The sequence below is a fragment of the Pleurodeles waltl genome, chromosome 2_2 (genome assembly GCF_031143425.1).
Source record: "Pleurodeles waltl isolate 20211129_DDA chromosome 2_2, aPleWal1.hap1.20221129, whole genome shotgun sequence".
Classification (NCBI taxonomy): domain Eukaryota; kingdom Metazoa; phylum Chordata; class Amphibia; order Caudata; family Salamandridae; genus Pleurodeles; species Pleurodeles waltl.
In genome coordinates, this window is record NC_090439.1 from 674,324,155 (window position 1) to 674,344,974 (window position 20,820).

Below are 20,820 nucleotides of genomic sequence, written 5' to 3' on the forward strand. Positions count from 1 at the left end.
TGAGGAAAGGCAAATTGTATGTTGTGTATGTGCATGCGAGTGTGTGTGTTTATGTGAGAGCCTGTATGTAAGGGTGAACGTGTGTGTGTTAGCATGTGTATGAGTGAAAGTGAAGGTCAAAGGGCATGTGCTGTCACTTCCGCTACCCCTCGCCTTTTGGTGAATTGACGTCCATGGTTTATCTCTCACACTGTTTTGAAATTTGTGTTTTTTCATTATGCAGACCTTTAAAAACCTAAAATGGAAAAATACCAACACGGGAGGCAAGCGACCGGTTACATACTACGACTGGTCCTTGTTTTGAATCGCTGCAGTTGTGTGTTGCGGAAGCTGAGTTAAAGCGCATCTTACTCACCTTTGTCCTCACTGCCCGCTGTACCCGCTAAATGTTCACTTTGATACCTGCTTCAGAAGGGCACCAAAAATACGTCGAATTATTTAGCACTTAATTACATGCGGGCTAGATATTTTTTCTTAATGTTGGAAAACGCAATTTGCGTCTGACAGAAGCCGAATGACTCATTATGTGAAATTGTTCTCAGTATTACTTCTCCACGAAACTGCAAATGTATGTAGGTTTATTGATTATTTGTAGTGCTCTCCTAGGCTGAGACAGAGCACAATAACGTTAGCCCAAGACTTCATGTGAAATGGAATATGATATTGAATCACTGATCAATTTTGCTACACGCTTACATCATCATCTGAGAAGACATTCTGTATTCATAGGCAGGAGCCATCTGTGACATTCAACAGAGATTCAATCAAACTGCTGAGCTGTGGCAAGAATTCATGAATAGGTTGCTTTGATTTTGAAGTTACATTTCAAATCACATTCCCTTTGGATTTTTTTAATTTTAATTTGAGAGGAAATAGGTCCGAGAGGAATGCTATGCCACCTGATCGTTGATATTTTAAGCTGATGTAGGCTTAGCTGCTTCAAGGACGAATGTTTCAATGATGGGCATAATTATGTTTTTACCCTAAGAAATCTTCAAACCTCAATCCCACATGGAAACTGAAGTGGTCGTTGTATGCGTAGGGGATCTGAAATTCACATGCAGAAATCATGTGTTTTTCTATTAGTTTCGCCTGAGCCCGGGGCATGTTTTTTAACCCTGGTCCTATCTGAACATTATAACCATCCCATAAAAGCTGTAAAACGTAGATTGGCCTGTATTTCTTTTATTACCTTCTGCTTACATGGTGTTTTGTTGTCATACATGTACGCGAAATATTACAACTTACTTTATCAGTGAAAATACTGGAATCAAATCAGAATATTGTATACTCATTGTACAAAAGCGTGCAATGTGCGGTACAATTTCCAGATTCTATTCAATGTCACAAAAATATTGCACTGGTGCAAAAACAGGAAAAATCAATTTCAGCACTTGAACAGCGTTTTATGATATGGAGGGAACAGATGGTATTTGAAACTCATTTCACTCTACTTTAACTGTTTGCATAACAAGAGGTGGAAAAACAGTGTCGTTTTTAGATGCCAATTAGGTGACCAGGCCTAACAGTGACGTTTCCTGTGTTTTTTTAGTAGCTGAGCCGCAAAACAGTTCAAAGTCAGTTTGCTCTACTTTTCACCAAACGTTTCCTTGATTTTTACCTAGGAGCAAAACTCTTTCTGTACCGTGAAAAAAGTGACAGATGGTTGTTTTCTTTCGTATTATAAAAAAAGCAAAAAACGATAGAACTAGATGTGACATGTTTTTTACTATGAGTAAAAAGGTTTGGGATATGACCCCAGACATGGTGAATAATGATCTGTGGTCAATTTCTTTATTTGCAAATAGAACTTGTTACCACAAAAAATCTGTCTGTACATTAGTTTTATACAGTGCAAGGTACTAAACACATGCAAAGTCATACATTTGTTGATATTCACAAAACCCTCAAATTATTTTTGACACCCAAATTATACAACTACACTTATGCTTTGACACTTATGGGAGCATTTTAATTATATCTGTTGTGTTTTACCTTATTTTAAAATGGTTCGTTGCACTTTCTGCTAATTTTGCACACTGCATTTGATACGTATTGAGTACCAGATTGCGGTGTGACAAAGGCCGACGCCATTTTGGCCAGCGTTATAGTCATTCAGTCCCAGCTCCCTGTAAAATGAACCCGAGGACACGGGCACACCGTTAAGTTTAGAGGTACAGGTATTTTTCAAGTTGCTGACAAGAGGATTTGGAAGGTGGATGTTCTGGGAGCATTTTAATTATGTCTATTGTGTTTTGCCTTATTTTAAAATGATTCCCTGCACTTTCTGCTAATTATTCACACCACATTGGATCCAGGCCGAGTTGAGTGCCAGATTGTGGTGGGACAAACGGCAACTCCAGTGCTTAATTTGTGCTTGTTGTTTCCGGTGCTGAGCACCGGCACTTATTTTTGAGAGCCGGGGCTTATTTTTATGGATGAAGGGAAAAACGAAAAAGCGTCACAAAGGTAAAAAGTAAAAAGCTTCAAGAGTGAGCTGAAGGGGCAGCGATTGGCTTGATATGGATTGAAGAGACCCGAGATGGCTTCAGGATTACGCCGCCTCAGTATTCCATGTTCACACATTTAATTACAGCAGCTGTATGTGTAAGAGGGGGACTTTGGGCACCGGCACCTTTGTATTTACAAATTAAACACTGGGTAACTCAATTTTCGGCACTGTAGTTGTTAAGACCCGGCTCCCTATTAAATGAGCCCGACGATGCGGATGCGCCGTTAAGTTTGAGATAAAGGATTTGGCATGCCAGAACCCTTTTCACCTAACTCTGATAGTTTATCAGAGGGAGGAACTTCTTCAGCTTCAGTATCCTGTGGGCAAGGAATGTCTTAATAGATTAAACCTGAATTACGCATTGCAAACAAACTATTTTATTTGTAAAGGCTTTAATAAGAATAAAGGTCATTATAACCCCACAATAATCAACTATCATCTGATAAGAATAACTCTAAAAGTGGACCTTTTATCCAGTAAACTGTAGATCGCTCCCCAGACATAAGGTAGAGCTCGTCATATTTCTTGAACAGACTAAGGGCCAGATGTACATACCATTTTTCTTGTCGCAAACGGGCCTATTTGCACAATCAGGCCATTTGCGTCAAGAAAAAGCATTTTGCTATGTACAGACCTTATTTTGTGATTCGGTAATCTAATCACTGAATCGCAAAATAGGTTTCTGAGTCGCAATTAGGAAGGGGTACCCCCTTCCTAATTGTGAGTCGCAGTGTGATGTAGGATTGTTTTGTGACCATGAATGCGATCACAAAACAATCTCAGTTAGCACCAGTTTCAAATTAGTGCTAAGTCATTCGCAAACAGGAAGGGGTCCCCATGGGACTGCTTCCCCTTTGTGGATGGTAGCGAAAATATATTTTCAGAGAAAGCAGTGGTTCCACGGGCTACTGCCCGCTCTGAAAAAATGAAAAGAAAACTTTTCATTTTTGTTTTTGAAATGCATCAGTTTTTCATCTAAGGAAAACGGGCTGCATTTACAAAAAACAGCTTTATCGAAACGCAGTCACAGACATGGTGGTCAGCTGTCCCCAGCAGTCCACCATCCCTGTGAGGCCGACCATTCTCAATGGGGTTGCAAATTACAACCTACCTCATGAATATTTATGAGGTAGGTCATTTGCAACCCCATTGGGAATCGCAAATAGTGTAATTGACACTGTTGTACATTAGGTTTTGCAACTTGCAAATTTGTGAGTTGCTATAGCTCGCAATTTACAAGTAGCAAAACCTGATTTTTGTACATGTGGCTCTAAGCCAGATCTTCTATTTCTTACTGAAGCCTGGCTAAAAGATGACTCCATAACAGATATTATGATTATTCTCCCACAGAAGTCTACCATTCCCCAAGCGGATCACCAAAATAAAGTTAGGGGTGGAGTAGCCATTATTTTTAAGAAAGAGTTAAAAGGAAGATTTTCAACCTTACCTTTGCCTGGGCGAAAAAAGTGTACGTTTGCAATTGAACTTGCCCATACTTTTACAATATCAGGAATTCTCATATATCAACCACCCGGTGCTCCAAATCAGTTTCTACAAACATTACCTGATACTCTAACTGAACACTGTATGCATAAGGTGAACTATCTAGTAATGGAAAATCATAACCTTCATCTTGAAAACTCCAAAACCTAAATGCAGGCATCTTAATCCAAGACCTAGAGGCCATTCAGCTAGCTCAGAGAGTAATGCAGCCCACACATAAAAAAGGGCATCTCCTTGTTCCTATTTTTATAAATATATCTGATTTAAAGGGAAGTATTCCTCTCCCTCTGTGCTGGTCCGATCAATACATGATTCCTTTTTACCTAACCAAAATCGGAGGTAAATCTACACCCTCTTGTCATGTAAGGTATAACGTAGCTGAAATAACTAAACAAAGATAGACGGAATTCTATCCTTGCTCTGTTCCCACTTAAACAGGGGACACAGACCAAACACACACTACATTTAAAAATTGAATAGAAAATTTATTAGAGCAAATGAACCCCTAAGGGAATTCAGAAAAAGGGTTGTTCGCAAGCTTAGGCCCCTTGGTTCACTAATGAGCTATTAAATAAAAAAAAATAATGAAAGAGAAAGGAAAGAATCTGGAGAAAATCCTATGGCACTGCCAGTAAAATAGTCTATAAAGATCCAGTAAAAAAATATCACTATGCTAATAGGAAATTCAGGACTTCATTTTTGAGTACAAAGATTGAAAATTCAGCAAATTCAGTAAAAGAAATGTTTACAATTGTAAATTCCTATATGAAACCTCATACTTCCTCAGCTGCTCCAATAGCATCTGAAGTGAGATACAACATGCTTGCTTCTTACTTTCTAGAGAAAGTTAATAACATTTGTGTAACTTTGACAGAGGTTTTAGATTAAATCCCTAAGGAATTCTCATCACCCCGATCAGAGGCGACCAAGGCTTATCTGTCCTCCTTTTCAAAGATCAAACCAGATGAAACAGAAAGTCTACTTACATGCATTTAAGTCTGGATATCCTTTGATCTCTGCACCCCAGAATATACTCCTGGAAGGTGGAAATGCTACTTGCCTGTTTTAGCCAAAAATAATAAATCAGTCATTTGAAATAGTGAAGTACCGCTGGCAGGAAAATATGCAGTGCTCAAACCACTTTTAAGTAAAGCATTAGATCATATAGTTCCTGAAAGTTACAGACTAATTTCCTTGCTCCCAGTTATCAGTGAAATTGCAGAGAAACTTATCAACAAAAACCTTTCCTCATTTCTGGAGAGCATAATGATCTCTTAGATTGGTATGGAGTAAACAACCGCTGAAATAAAGGGAAGCTTTTATTATGGCTCACTCGATGAGACAGGCAGAGAGATTCCCTTGAGAACCAACTACCAATGGAGCTCTGCCAAAGAGTGGTGCTTAGGAATCTTTAGGAGGTTGTGGGCTGCAGCATGCTGGATGACTTGAAGACGCCTGATAACATACAAAGGGCTTTCCAGGGATCAGAAGTTAACATATAAGTACTAAGATCTGGACTGCTGTTCTTCAGGCATCCTGGAGGAGCCAGCTATGTGTCTTCCTAAGGGTTATGAGTAGCCCAAAGCAACCTGCTGATAGTTTCTTAGCTTGGACCGCCATAGTGAGATGGGAATCGATCCAAAAGCCCAGACTTTTATATCATTTTTTGAAGGATGAAGTTTCCCAAGATCTTTGGGCAATTGCAGTTCAGACCAAATGGAGGAATTGTTCCCTACAACAAGCACCTCTGTCTTGTCTCTATTAAGTTTCAAATAATCACTGGACATCCATTCTGTAACATCTCTGAGGCAGACATTCAGCTGGATGGAAAGGCTGTTGTATCAGGTTTTAAGGAAATGGTTGTCTGGGTATTATCCTCATATGATACTATTAATCCATGCCGTATTACAATATTTCCCAATGGTTGAACACAAATATCGAAAAGGGTGAGACTCAAAGATGAGCCTTGGGGCACCCTGTAGTCCAAAGCGAGCTACTTCGAATAGAACAATTTCTCCCAAAACTGTAAACTCCTATTCTGTAGAAATTAGGTTTGCAATTTAAGGGTGTTACCGCTAATTCCAGCTTCCTCCATTCTCCTAATTGGTATCAAATGAGACACCGTATCGAAAGAGGTGCTTATGTTCAAAAATACAAAAGCAGCTGACCAGTTAGTGTCTAAAATTGCTTAAAGCTTGTCGGCAATGGCTGTAAGAGCTGTTTCAGTGCTGTTGCCTCCTCTAAAACCAGAATGAGTATAATGGAGAATTCCTTGAATCTCCAGAAACACACCAATACCCCAGTTGCAATAACATCTCAGCCAACAACATTCCCCCCAATCAGTGTACCTAGCACAGTTAGTCAAATCTTTTGCCCCCCAGTCCTGGATCATGAAGTGCAAATCACCAGCCGTGACACAGGGGAATCAGGACCCAGTTGGAATGGGCACAGGCTTGTGGGAGTAGGGTCTCTTGAAGGGATGCTGTGGGCCAGCAGAGTGAGGCCACTGGGGCCACTCACGACCAGGACACCATCAGCCAAGTCTTGGGTGTCTATCAGGAGTCCCAAGGCTTGATGGATCAGGTACCTACTGAACTATTGGAAATTAAGCAGCTGCAAATGGATATGTACCAACAGAGGGAGGCCAACTCCAACATGGGCTCCCTAACAGGGGTGCTGGTGGACATCCATAAAATCCTGAGCAAGACATTTACACCACCATCTACCTTTTCCTGTAATGCAACTACATCAAGCCCATCAACATCTGTGGATGCCACAAGAATGGCAGCCCTCCCAGAGGAAGAAACACCTTCAGACACCCCTGCCTCTGCAGCAGCTAAACCCCCCCAACTCTTGCAAGCGGGGACGTCCATGTAAATATTCAGGAGGTGAGGATGGCAAGACACCCACCACTGTGAACAAGAAACCTCAGCTTTAATTTCCTCCATTGTGTGTCACACATTCACTCTGTGAATTAATTTTGGACATGTTTCCATTTCTGATGGGAGGAGTAATCTGGATTTTAGATTTCAGATAACTTGGCATCCACATCTATGGTTCCATTCACCATGACTGACTTCTTCAATTTTCTTTTATGTTTGTTTTTGCACTACCCATGTCTTCACCTTCACCACTTCAATAAATCACAAACCTGTTGTCTGCTGTAGTAAATTTCACATTTTGCAATGTAGATATGTAATGTCACGGGAATTATACAATGACAAAACAAACTACTACTGTGTAAGCATGGATATGCTGCATGTACACAATGTTTAGCTCAGGATCACAACAATGCCACACCAACACATACAATCAAGTGTCTTGTCTCATAACATTTTTATTACATTGTTCCAATCATAGGCTGGCAATATGTCAGATACTTCGCAGATCACACAATTGATCACATTTACAGGTGTAGACCTCCAGAATATGGAAGGAGGGGATATATCAGACATTGTCCTGTAGAGTAGGCAACAGTGAAATTGCTTGATGTCATCAGCTGCAGCCATATTGCCTACATCCAAAAAGGAATCCTACATCATGTAAAGCAAGACTCAGACAGATGCCAGTACAACAGTTTCTGATCACCGGGTCATTACAATCCAGTGCTTTTACATTTGGTGGTATTTCACAAACAAATGTTAGTGATGTGCCACAAGTACTTTGGCCTAGAATGATGAAACACATCAACAGCTACATGCAGTTCATACAAAAAAGGTAGTTAGCCAATGTGAAGGGAAACTAACATGATTTGGGCCTACAACTACACATTGTCTGAGCACAAGATGACACACATAATGCATTATAGCCACCACATGACAAGAAACAAGTCCAATGGAGTTTCCTTAACTACCATACTATCACTGTGCAAGCTGTCTTGACAAAGGTTTTGTACACCCAAAGTCTGTGACATACATTCCCAGCAACAACCCATGTCCACTTCGAATGTCCCAACAGCATCATATACCTACTAATGTCACAACTCTGAAAAGTCCAAATGAAGATTCCATGGTGAAGGTACCTAAAAAACAACAAAACAAAGAGATTAGTTATGAAACCATACATAAGGCACAAATCACATAGCACACTTCTGGAGAACACAGTCCATGACAAAACTCTGACCTAAACAAAGCATCACTGGTAAAATGAGAAATGTCTCAAGACCTTCCTCAGCAAACACCCTTTGCCAGATTTTGCCAGCGGTTTGGCTTCCTAACATTTTCAACAAACATACTTCTCACATCTTTACAACAAAAGTTTACTGAATAGTCAAAGTCATGTCATCTTATGACATACTTATACTCGTGAGAAGAAGCTGTTGATGAGATCATGTCACAAATCAGCTCCTTCTTCTTCACCACTATCATCATCATGTGGCATTTCAGGATTCTCACCGATGGCACTTCAGGCTCTCCCTCCTCTGCAACATAAGGGATGTTTCATCACAGTGCAGCACTTCTTTTAATACACCACTGAAGATAGGTTGTGACATACCACCAGATATAGCTACTATATATTGAAAGGATGTGGCCAGAAACTGTAATACTGCCATGAGTCTCAAAATGGGTGGTATACATGTTGGATTCATGTTTTGAAGCATGAGATGAGGCTCCAACTGATGACATAAATTGTATATTGTTTGCCTATTCAGACAAAACATCTTTATAACATCCCTTTCTTCCATGTTCTAAAGGTTTGGAAATGGGCTTTACACTGAAGGTTGTCATCTCCTCCCTCTCCCAGGGTACCTATGTGTGAATCAAATACATTGGAGCATTGGTCACACTGTCCAGAGTAACATATGTGATGAGTAAGCCAAAAGTCGTATGACAAAACATAACTGGCTCAAACATCATTACACATATTTCAAATTGCAATTGTCTACTACCTAAAATCTAGCTATAATCCCCATTGTGGTCTAAACATGTTTCTACAACATATATGTGCACATTATACACCTAAATGTTTCTTATGAGCACTTTGGATCTGTAAATTTTAATTTGTTCCCCCAAAATACTGTCACCGGCAGTGTATTGTACACCAGGGTTATATGGTGTTTTTGCCTGTTCGTACATATGTAAACATGTTACAACACATTTGTAGTGGTGGTGACACATTTACCAGTCACCAATATTGTTGTTTCAACTGCTAACATGGCAGATGCCTGATCTTGTATATTGGACTTTTGGAAGCTGCTGCAGCTGACGGAAGTTGACCAGTGTGCTTGGTGGTTTGCATGGTGGACACAGCCATAAGCTAACATTGTTGACTGTGAGGGTCGCGGGCCAATGTCTGTGCCCGTCTACATTGATGACCGCTTGCATGGTGTACATGTACACTGTGGCTAAAAAAATGACTTGCTTTCCTCCTGACACTGCTGCCTTCACACCTCCTCTACTTTAGCTGCTGTCTGCCACCTTTGGGAGCAATCATGCTAGGCCAAGAAGATGAGCAGTCCCCAGCCTTCTCTCCAGAGGAGCTGGACAAACTTGGTCCTTCCCCTGTATGGTCAAGGCTATGGCTCACCAGAAGAACTATCTCATATACATACATGACTCTGTTCAACACCATTCTTTCCTTTCTCACAGGCTACAATGTACCTTTGAGTTCCAGAGAGCTTTTTAGATTACTGTAGTTACACTTTTGTGTTCCATACATAGGATGAACATGTAATGGATTGTGGAGCCCTGTACTTTGTGTATTTCAAATCACCATTGTGTTGTGTGATGCGTGATAAGCCCTAGATCCTCCTTGCGGTGGATTCACCTACTATGCAAGTATATTTTTTCAGAGTATATATGATATGTTTAATGCTCAGATAATGGTACATTAGAAAATAAATGTATTTGCATTACAACATGAGCTGTGTATGTAAACTGTTAGGAGCAGTTAAGGAGAATTTTAGCTATGTGTACAGTCCCACATAGTACTCAGCTCAGATCAGGCCTTGGAAATCTGTTGTCTGCAAGCTAGCTAAACCTCTCCCCTTCAGATGGTCACACAACCTTGAGCTCACATATACGAAGGCCACAAGATGTACTGTTATGTATTGAAGTGATGGAAATGTGTTCATGTGGGGTCAGTATACTCAGCCTGCAGAGAGCAAGGCCTGACAAAGAGTTTTGCCCATTAAGGGCCATGGTGCATGCTACTGTATGGGTATGGCTACAGCTTGGGTCTACAGTACATTTTTGTAATGGTCTGAGATTAAAACTGCTGGTCAAGAGTTTTCTGGCACATTCAATAACACTATTTGTTATTTAAGCATCATCCCAGGCAAGCAGAGGAGTCAGAGTCGACATCTGTGGGGAACCAGCTGGCCACGGTATCTCCGGTCATGACACTACAGACACTGAGGGACCCAGTGGCCATGGGGGTAAGGGGAATGCCACGGAGGACACAGACTCAAAGTCTTCCTCATCAGAGTCAAGGTCCATTGGACACTCCCTAGTGATGGCGGAACATACAGGACCGGTTTCTACACCATGCTTGTCTACCACCCACACTACCATCTCCACTCTCCCTGTTGCTCCCCACCCAGTTGGCCAGGCCTGCTCACCTAAGAGGGAAGCCATCACATTTGCACCAGGCACCTCGACCCCCCCAGCCCATTCTCTCCTCACTACACTAAGTAAGGAAGATCTTGCCCTCTTAATAAAAACCTCTGTGGGTCAGATTGCACTTCTGAATGCCTTTCAGGTGCATTGCAGCCATCAGCAATAGATGGTGGCCTACCTGGAAGGCATCCACAGTGCTATGTCTGCCCTCCAGAGATCTTTTCAGGCTCTGGCCTCCTCCCTCAGAGCAGCATTCCACCCATCCCAAACTTCCACCCCACCTCCTGCCTCTTCCCCATCCAGTTTCCCTATTCCCATACCTGTTCCAAGCACACTCACACATAAGCATGCACACACCTCTACAGCCTGAAGCAGCACATAAACATAAATACCACAAAGCACAGAAGCATACAACAACTTACCAAACACACCCTCACTACTATCACCACCCAACATACCCCCAAGCACCCCAACATACCACAGACACCACACCCATACCCAAAGACCCAGGCACCATTCCCAACATGGCCCTAGACACCACACCCACACTCACAGATCCATCCACCATCCCGAACATACTCCCAGATACTACACCTACAGACCCATCCACCATCCCCAACATACCTCCAAGCACCACACCCACACCCACAAACCCATCCACTATCCCCAACATACCCAGCACGTCCATATCACACAGCACAAAAAAATACAAATGCTCACCCTCACCCACACAACAGACACATACAAAACACAAACATGATACTTCAGACGCACAGACAGCAGCACCAAAAACATACACACCCACACCTGATTCTTCCACTCCCTCAACCTCCTACCCCCTAATACCTCTTGGACATCCTACCCATTTTCCCAAGGGAGTTCATAATTTGCCCTTGCCCTTGCCCTTACCCTGTCAAAACCACCTCACCTCCCAACACCAAAGGGACCTCTTCCTCACCTCATCCCATCCCTTCCACATCTTAATCCTCCTCTGTGAAACCTGATCCCCCACCACTAAACCCAGCCATACCCCACAAAAACAACAAAACCCCTCCCAAAACCAAGGACACCCCTCCTAAAGTCAGGCCCACCCCTCCAAAAACCAAACCTACCCATCCCTCCCAGAGGACATCATTTAGGAGCCGGGACTGATCACTAGATGCCCCTATCTTGGGAGGTTCCCACAACAGTGTTATGAGAGGCAAGTCTAGCGGCACAGAAGTGTGCTGGACACATATTGTACTATTAGATTGGCCACTGGCCTTTACTTTACAACATGAGTTTATTTTAAATTAAAAAAATAATTTGCTGGTTATATTAACATTAGTCCTGCCATTACTTTTCTACCATTCTGATGTTCAGGGATACTTGGAATGCATGACTTCAGTTTGTTTGGTTCACCATGATTGACGATCCATCTGAGGTGGTTGGCATGATCTGACCTTGGACCCAGTGCTGGAGTCACCCAGGACAAGGGGAAATGTTCAATGGCTGGATATGTGGGATGTAATCTAATTGGGGCTGACATTGCATTGGGTTGTAATTTATATGGTAAGTATTTAATCTTGGCTAGGCAAATGTCAGCACCTATTGGGTGGCATTTCTCCCAATGATGTGGGTTGGATATTTGTTTAATGTGTGCAAGCTAGAGATTTGTATCTCCACACATAGAGGGTGTTCAATTGTCATATCTTTGTATACATTTTAACGGAAATGTGTCTATTGTCATATGTGTACCTTACACCTGTGTGACCAAAGCTGTTACTGCTTTCATGATTTGCACTTGCACATTTCCAACATATGCATGGCACTTGGCCATTCTATTGGTTGCCCCTCATATACTTCAAACCACAGGTCCTGTGCAAACAGAGGTTTGGAGGCATGTGCAAAGTGGATTTTGGCCCAGGAAACCAGTCTTCCAGGGGGTCCCCCTGGTAGAGGCATATCTATTCTTCAGGGAGTCTTTACATTGCGCTTTTGAATGTTTCTCACACTGATTGTTTTGCAACCGATTTTCCTAACATTACCTTTAAACGTGGGTGATATCTGAGAGTTCATTACAGGGTGTTATCAGAGAACCTGTGTTTCAGTTTCATGACACAGCCATACAGATGAATCTTTGATATCACAACAGGCCTTAGCATGTGAGCAATGTGAGGGTGCCACTTAGATTAATAGGCGTGATACTGATGAAGAGGTAACACTGTGTGACACAATTTAATACACACATCACTATCGCTGATTATGGTATGTGCACACATATTGACTTTTGTAGAGTGTAGCTTTGCAGTGTCGGTGACCTGGCCAAAGAGAGCATCATAGAGCTGTGATTGGATCATGCATTGAGAAAAACTCTGAATGGGGGCCCACAAAATGTGTTTGGCCCAGGGTCCACAAATTCCTTGCCAGCTCCATGGCAGGGCATCTATTTGCTGTGGAGTTGATGGAAACAGGTATGTATTTACCTTACTGCCGTTTGCATCCACTACGGTGTTGGCTTGGGATATCAGAAAGCAGCATAAGCAGAGGAAGTATGTGCACAATCGGCTCCATGGCCATACAAGCTGTGGAAAGCTGAGTACAGGTGAGTTTCAGCCTTAAATCCCTCTCTTTCCACCAGCTCAGATGTGGTGGTTGGACCTCCACAGTCACATTGGCAGGAAGGCATTTTTGTAATCAGTCCAGCCGTAACACTGGCGGTCCACCCTCTGACAGACACATTGTCCTATCTCGTCACCACTGCAGTATAGATTTGCTGGCACTGTAGGCGAGAACACAGCAGTACTTTTTCCTATCCAACCATATGCATCGTAATATGGTCGGACAGCCAAAACTGCAGCAGCCACTACCATGGCAATACCCAGGCCACCAAACTGGCGGTCTGACCGCGCCACTATCACTGTGGCAGAGCCGCCACGGTTAAACCGCCAACACCGCCAGGCTGCCGCCAGCCTCCAACCTGGTGGACCCGGCAGTTATAATCCTCCAGGGCAGGGCTACAAGCAGCCCTGCCCTGGGGATTACAAGTCCCCATCCGCCAGCCTGTCCATAGCAGTAAACACCGCCATGGAAAGGCTGGAGGTATGGGGGCCTGAGGGGGCACCTGGGGGCCCCTGCACTGCCTATGCACTTTGCATGGGCAGTGAAGGGCTCCCCATGCACAGCCCCATCACACATTCGCAGTGGACTGCGCCATGGGTGCTGCTGCACCCGCTGCACCGCCACATTAACGAGCCGGTGTCTCAGTGGGGAAGCCATAATAGGGCCGGCAAGGTTCAGGCCGCAGCCTGATGCGGGATGGCATTGGCGGGCAGTGAATGTCATAATGAGGTCCATAATGTATTACATTTAGGGCCTGATTACAAGGCTGGCGGTCCAAAGACTGCCAGTCTCGCAGTAGCTGTCGGACCACTGCTGCTGTGGAGGTCTGATTGCCACATTACGAGGTTGGCGCGCAGACCCACCAACCTACTGCTGTCCCAGCCAGGGTCACAGATCCCGATGGGCTGATGGCAGTGCAGTTCGTAATCAGCCAGAGTGGTGCTGAACTCAGCGCCTCCCTTCTGATTATAACCTTGGTCTCCACCTGCCTTTCATGGCGGTTCAACCACCATGAAAAGGCTGGTGGAGAACACGTGCAGGGGCCACAGGGGGGCCCCTGTATGGCCAAGCCCATGGCATGGGCCCTCTGCCCAGCACCCTTGAAAACCTCACTGTCTACTGTGCAGAGAGTGCGCATTTCAACGGTGCTGGTGCCCCCTGTGTGCAGCAGCATTGCCGCTGGCTCTTTTATGACCAACAGCAATGCTGCCACACCTTTCCCACCAGGCTGGCTGGAATAAACCGGGAAAGTCGCTACCATGACATTGACCACCCTGTCAGGAGTTTGGCAGATGAGTGTTTTCATCCGCCAAAGTCCTAATCGGCCCTCAGTGTTTAACGCTTAGTAATAATTATTTTACATTGGAGTAGGAATAGTAATGTAATCAATTTAGTGTCCAGCCTTTCCCCTAATGGCTTAGATTTGAGTGATGTTAGAAATGGGGTCTCTGCTTGGCAGACAGTTTGCACACTGTCTAAGCAGGGACCCTAGTCAGGCCAATGGAGAGACACACTTAAGATCATTCCTGCTCATCCCCTCGATAGCTTGACACAAGCAGTCAGGCTTATCTCAAAGGCAATGTGTAAAGTATTTGTACCAACACACACAGTAATGCAGTGAAAACAGTACAAAATGTACACCACACCAGTTTAGAAAAACAGGCAATATTTATCTAAACCAGACAAGACCAAAATGACAAACATCCAACATACACAAGTCAAGATATGAATTTTTAAAGTAAAAAGAGTCTTATTCCATTGAGAACAATGGAAACGTTGTTGCACAAAGTACCTGGTTTGCATAAAAAATAAAGCCACATGGGCAGCTGTGCAATGATTTTGTACTCGCAAATGAGCCCGTGTGTTGTTTGTTCTCTGGTTGGGTAGGCGATGCATCCTTTTCCTCCCCCACAAGGCAGCAATGTGCAAATTTCCGGACAGGGAACCTCGTATCCGTGCAGGTTCACAATGGATTTGACGCCCAGCGATGATGTGTGAGAAATCTGGTTGCACGGTGTTGGCAAACCACACTGTCTGGGATGTGAGTCATTTTCAGCTGCCGTGATGCGTCGATTTCCCAGCTGCGATGCAAGTGATGCATCGATTTTAGGCGCAAGGCGGGTGGTGCGTCATTTTTACAACCTTGTTGCAGGTTGTGCGTCTAACTTTTCCCTGCATGTCTTCCCGTGTGTGGATTTCAGTCCTTGTTCTACCATCTTCACCTTTCAAGGGCCCAGGGACTGGATAGGGCACCACTTGGCAGAAGTCTCAGCAGAGAGTACAGGTACTGGCAGAGGAAGTCTTTGATGGTCCTGAGACTTCAAAAACGGAGGCAAGCTCAGTCCAAGCCCTTGGAGATTCTTCACAAGCAGGAATATACCACAAAGTCCAGTCTTTGTCCTCTTTCAGACAGAAGCAGCAACTGAAGGACAACCCAGCAAAGCACAGTCACAGTCACAGGCAAAGGGGCAGTACTCCTCCTCCAGCTCTTCAGCTCTTCTCCTGGGCAGAGGTTCCTCTGCGTTCCAGAAGTAATCTGAAAATCTGGGGTTTTGTGTTCACTATTTATACCCCTTTCTGCCTTTAAAGTAGGCAAACTCCAAAAGAAAGTCCCTGTTATTCACAAGATCCTGCCTTGCCCAGTCCTGGCTCCAGACTCACACCAGGGGGTTAGAGACTGCATTGTGTGAGGGCATGCACAGCCCATTCAGGTGTAATTGACCACTCCTCCCCCTACTCTAGCCTAGATAGCCCATCATGATATGCAGGCCACACACCCAGCTCCCTTTGTGTCACTGTCTAGTGGAGATTCACAAATATCCCAACTATCAGTCTGACCCAGACAGAGAATGAACAAGCAGGACGAGTCATAGAATAGTTTAAGCAAGAAAATTCTAAAAGTGGGATTTCCAAAAAGACAATTTAAAAACCAGCTTAACCAAAAGGTGTATTATTAAATTGTGAGTTCAGAGATCCCAAACGCCATTTTTCTATCTGCTCTCAAAGGAAAACTGCACTTTTAGGATATATAAAGGCATTCCCCCATGTTAACCTATGAGAGAGATAGGCCTTGCAACAGTGAAAACTGAATTGGGCAGCATTTCACTGTTAGGACATTTAATACACATCAGTACATGTCCCACCTTTAACATACAATGCACCCTGCCCATGGGGCTATGTAGGGTCTACCTTAGGGGTGCCTTACATGTATAAAAATGGAAAGCTTTGGGCCTGGCAAGTGGGTACACTTGCCAGGTCAAATTGGCAGTTTACAAACAGCACACACAGACACTGTAGTGACAGTTCTGAGACATATTTAAAGGGCTACTCATGTGGGTGGCACAATCAGTACTGCAGGCCCACTAGTAGCATTTGATTCACAGGCCCTGGACACCTCTACTACACTTTACTAGGGACCTACTAGTAAATCAAATGAGACAATCATGGAAAAGCCAATTACACATACAATTTGCACAGGAAGCAATGCACTTTAGCACTGGTCAGCAGTGGTAAAGTGCCCAGAGTACAAAAAAGAGCAAAAACAGAGCCCCGCACACAGTCAAAACATGGGAAGCAGAGGCAAAAAGACAGGGGACACCACACCAAGGACACCAGGTCTAACAAGTGGGAATAGTAAATCTAACCCTTTAGTGTTCAAAGCCCTTGGATTAAGTCAAAGTAGTAAATCACCCCTTTAGTGTCTAAAACCTTTCTCTACGTGGCTTAAGTTGGAGTGGGAATAGTAAATGCAACACCTGTAGTGTATAACACCTTACCCTACATGGCTTAGGTTGGAATGAGAATTGTTAAAGTCAACCCTTTAGTATGAAATGCCTTCTTCTACATGGCTCACGTTGGATTGGGAATTGTATATATCACCACTTTAGTGTCTAAACCTTTCCTTTCAAAGAGTTACATTGGAGTGGGAATAGCAAATATTACTATCTTAGTGGGTAACACCTTCCTCTAAATGCTTTAGATTGGAGGGGGAAGGGTAATTGTGATCCCTTTCGTATACAACATAACCCCCAAAATTGTTTCATTGGTAGAGAGAGTAGTAAATGTAGCTATTTTAGTGTGCAAGATGTTGAATATAGCATGTCATATAAGACTATATTGATATATGTAAAACTTGTATTTTTGCATTTTTCACATACACTATTAGTATTGCCTTTTTGTAGCATATCTATATAGTTTTTTAGTTTCACATTTTTCATTTATTTAGATGCTTATATACCTACTTATATTTTATTTAGTGAATATGTTTACATTTTATATGTTTTCATTTTATATGCACATATATATATTGGAAACATAAAAACATATTGTTAATTGCTTAACAATATGTTTGATTGTATTTTGTCAGTTTGCGCCATTTTTATGTCAAAAAGTGGTGCAAATGCGGTGCTAAAAAAGTATAAATATGGCCGAAGTCTACTTTTGTGGTCCACTATTGCAATTTTAAATTGGATTTAGGGGGAGCGGCCCCTTGGACAAGGGCTTTTGCTTCCTCCTTGTTTTCTGACCATAATTAGCAATGCCACAATCCCCAGAAAATCAACACAGTATTTCTGTCCCCCACTCCAGGGCAGATGGGGCAACAGCCCTGGGGGGCTGAAAGTCCACTGGGACAGAATGGGCATGGCAATGCCCCCCAAAATTAAATGGCCACAACCGTTCTGCCCTCCCTGGGGGCAGAGGGGAATTATCACCCCTGATCTGGCCACCAGGGCAGGCAGAAAGCCTACTGGACAACATAGAATGGAGGGGGCTGCCATAGGCATGGTTGTGCACCCCACCCCAACTGAAGGGGGACCAGTTTTTCTGCACCCCGTGGACTACAGCATTTCATCCCAAAGGCACACAAGAGGACATTTGACTCTTTTGGGTTTTTACTTTACATATGGGCCAAAAGAGCTTGGCTAACTCCCAATATTGTTGCACTTGCAATGGTGAGTGGCGGCACTTTTTGGACTTGGGTACGCTGCCACCTGAAAAAGCCTACCATACTCAGAAACTACTGAAAACTAAACATCTGGGGGAGTCCAGGGTGGTGTGCTTCACATGCACCCCATACTATTTTCTTTCCTACAGTGCCCTGCAAACCTCCGACCTAGCCTGACATCATGCATTTTCCCTTCATTTCTGTGCTGGAAACTTCTGGAATCTGCAGGAATCCACAAAATTCCTACTACACAGCACTGCCCCATCTGTACTGATAACACTCTGCCTCACTTGTGTGGATGCCCCAAGCAGAGTCAACCTAAACATGTATGAAAAAACTTTCCTTTTGGACCTGCTTTGGTTCCTCCTCAATTTCTTTATGTTTTGGCCTTTCCCTGTTGCAGGCACTTGGCCCACCTACACAAGTGAGGTATCATTGTTATCAGGAGATCTAGGGGAACGTTGGGTGGTAGGAAATTTGTGCCAGTGCAGTGATCCCACACAGAAATTTGTGGTTTGCAGGGGATTCTAGGTAAGAAACTGTTGGAGGATCCAAGCAAGCTCCACCTCCCTGGACTCCCCCGGGTGTCTAGTTTTCAGACATGTCTGGGTCTGGTAGTTTTCCCTAGATGGCCACCAAGCCCAGGGCTAAAACGTAGGTGCTCTCCTTGCAAGAACAGACTGTTTTGTGCTAGATAATTTTGATGTGTCCACAATACGTTTTGGGCCCTGCCCTGTCGCAGGCACTGGGCTCACCCACACAAGTGAGGCAGCATTTTCATCAGAAAAGCTGGGGAAAGGTAGGGAATTAGTGGTTCCCCTCAGATTCTATAACCTTCCATCACAGAAATGTGAAGTAAATGTGTTTATTAGAACTAAGCAATTACCTGTGTCCACTGCCTAAATCTGTCACAGCTCAAAGCTTATATTCCTTATAAATGAAAATGGCAGATATTTAGCATTTAAATAACTTCATCACTCAAAACAATCAGATGGTGAGATCCAAACTGAATGCATCACCAAGACTCTTTATAGGTTCAAAACGTATGGAATACGTTGAGATTTACTAGCATCTTTCTAGTTGTTCTTCAACGGGTGATGCTTCACAAAATATCTGAAATTGTTTATGAAATACATTTTGGTGAGAGTCTCCTGCAGTCTTACAAACCTTCATAATATGCTGCCAATATCAAAAAAATTCCTCATTATCCACCTTCATGTCTTAATGACACACTGATTTGCAGAGACTAGGATAAACATTACAGACATACAATTTTTAAACTAGAGCGGTACGTAGGCTTCAGAAAAGACACTAAGAACTAAAAACAAAAACCTCCACAAAATACCTTTCAACACTCATTAGGATTACTGGTTCAGACAAATCGAGAAATCATTATCTTTTGAGGAATGGGTGCCAGAGGGTAAAGACAATTAATCTGTAATTACCTTACCTGCAAGTATGAGCCCAAGCCACAGACAGAGCCCCATTATGAGGGGGGGTGATGAAAAGTTTACATTTTCCACAAATAAGGGCAATAAGGCAATTAGTACCCTGTATCCCTCTGGCCCTCATGGTGAATTCAGTTCATAGTGGGCAAAGGGATAAACAGCTTCTCTGTATATATGGAGCAGTGCAGCTCCATCTCTCTTTTAGCAGAGATGTAATGTCTGTCATACTTTGCCAGCCCCTCCCTTTCCTTGGGTTAGGTGAATGGAAATCCTAACAACCACTGAAAAGTAGAAAAAATTAAAGAAACTTACATTCCTCTTTAACAATTGAAAAGGGTGGTCCAACAGGGCATAACAGAGAACTAAAAGAGATAAACTGTACTACTGCAATTCTATGGAGAAACTGTTTCTACAATTCCAAAAGGTTTGTTGAGTTCTCGACCAAGTGTCCTGGAGTAAGGAAGCAGAGCAAGTCAGAAGGGCAGGGAAGCAGGCAGCTCATTTATGCTTGTCCATGCCAGAAACAACAGCCCTCAAAACAGTGCTTAATTTGAGTGGGTGGTTTCTGGCACAAAATTCTTAACAGCATCACGTATGACAGTCAACCACATGGTAGTGCTGTTTGTCTTATTTTGAAGCACAAAACACAATGCTTAATCATTCAGTATACATTAAAAATTAAAGACTGATTAGCCGGTGTCTTGGTATTGCCATTGGCAGTTCTGGCAGGAGCACTAAGTGGAAAAAGCTGCAGTGGCCTACTGTGAAGGGCCCTGGCACTTACTTTTTTACAAATTAGGCATGGCCTCAAAGAAAGAGTTCTATTTGGCTGGTCACTTCCCAATATCCAATATGGAGCCTGATAGAGCTTAAAACACTTGAATCTTGGAACGAAAGAGTAAGCAATGAAAGTTCTCTGGAATGGAAATAAAGTCCAATTTGGGTATGTAAGCTGAGGATCTGCAGCAGTAAACAGTAACTAACAAAAGGAAAATGCCTTCTCAGAAATAGACTGTTAACACTGAAAATCTTCCAGGATCCTTTGCCTTACAGAATATCGCTAGAGTGAGTATTCTTTCAAAAATCAAATTCAGTTCAAGTAGGGAAAGAGATCTAGCAAACTGAGACCCAAAATCCATTCATCTTGCTAACCACAGAATACAATCACTGCCTTTATTGTGTGGGTCATTATATAACCAAATAAAGCACACTATTCTATGGGTCTAGCCTTTGTGACAGCTAAACAATGCGTCA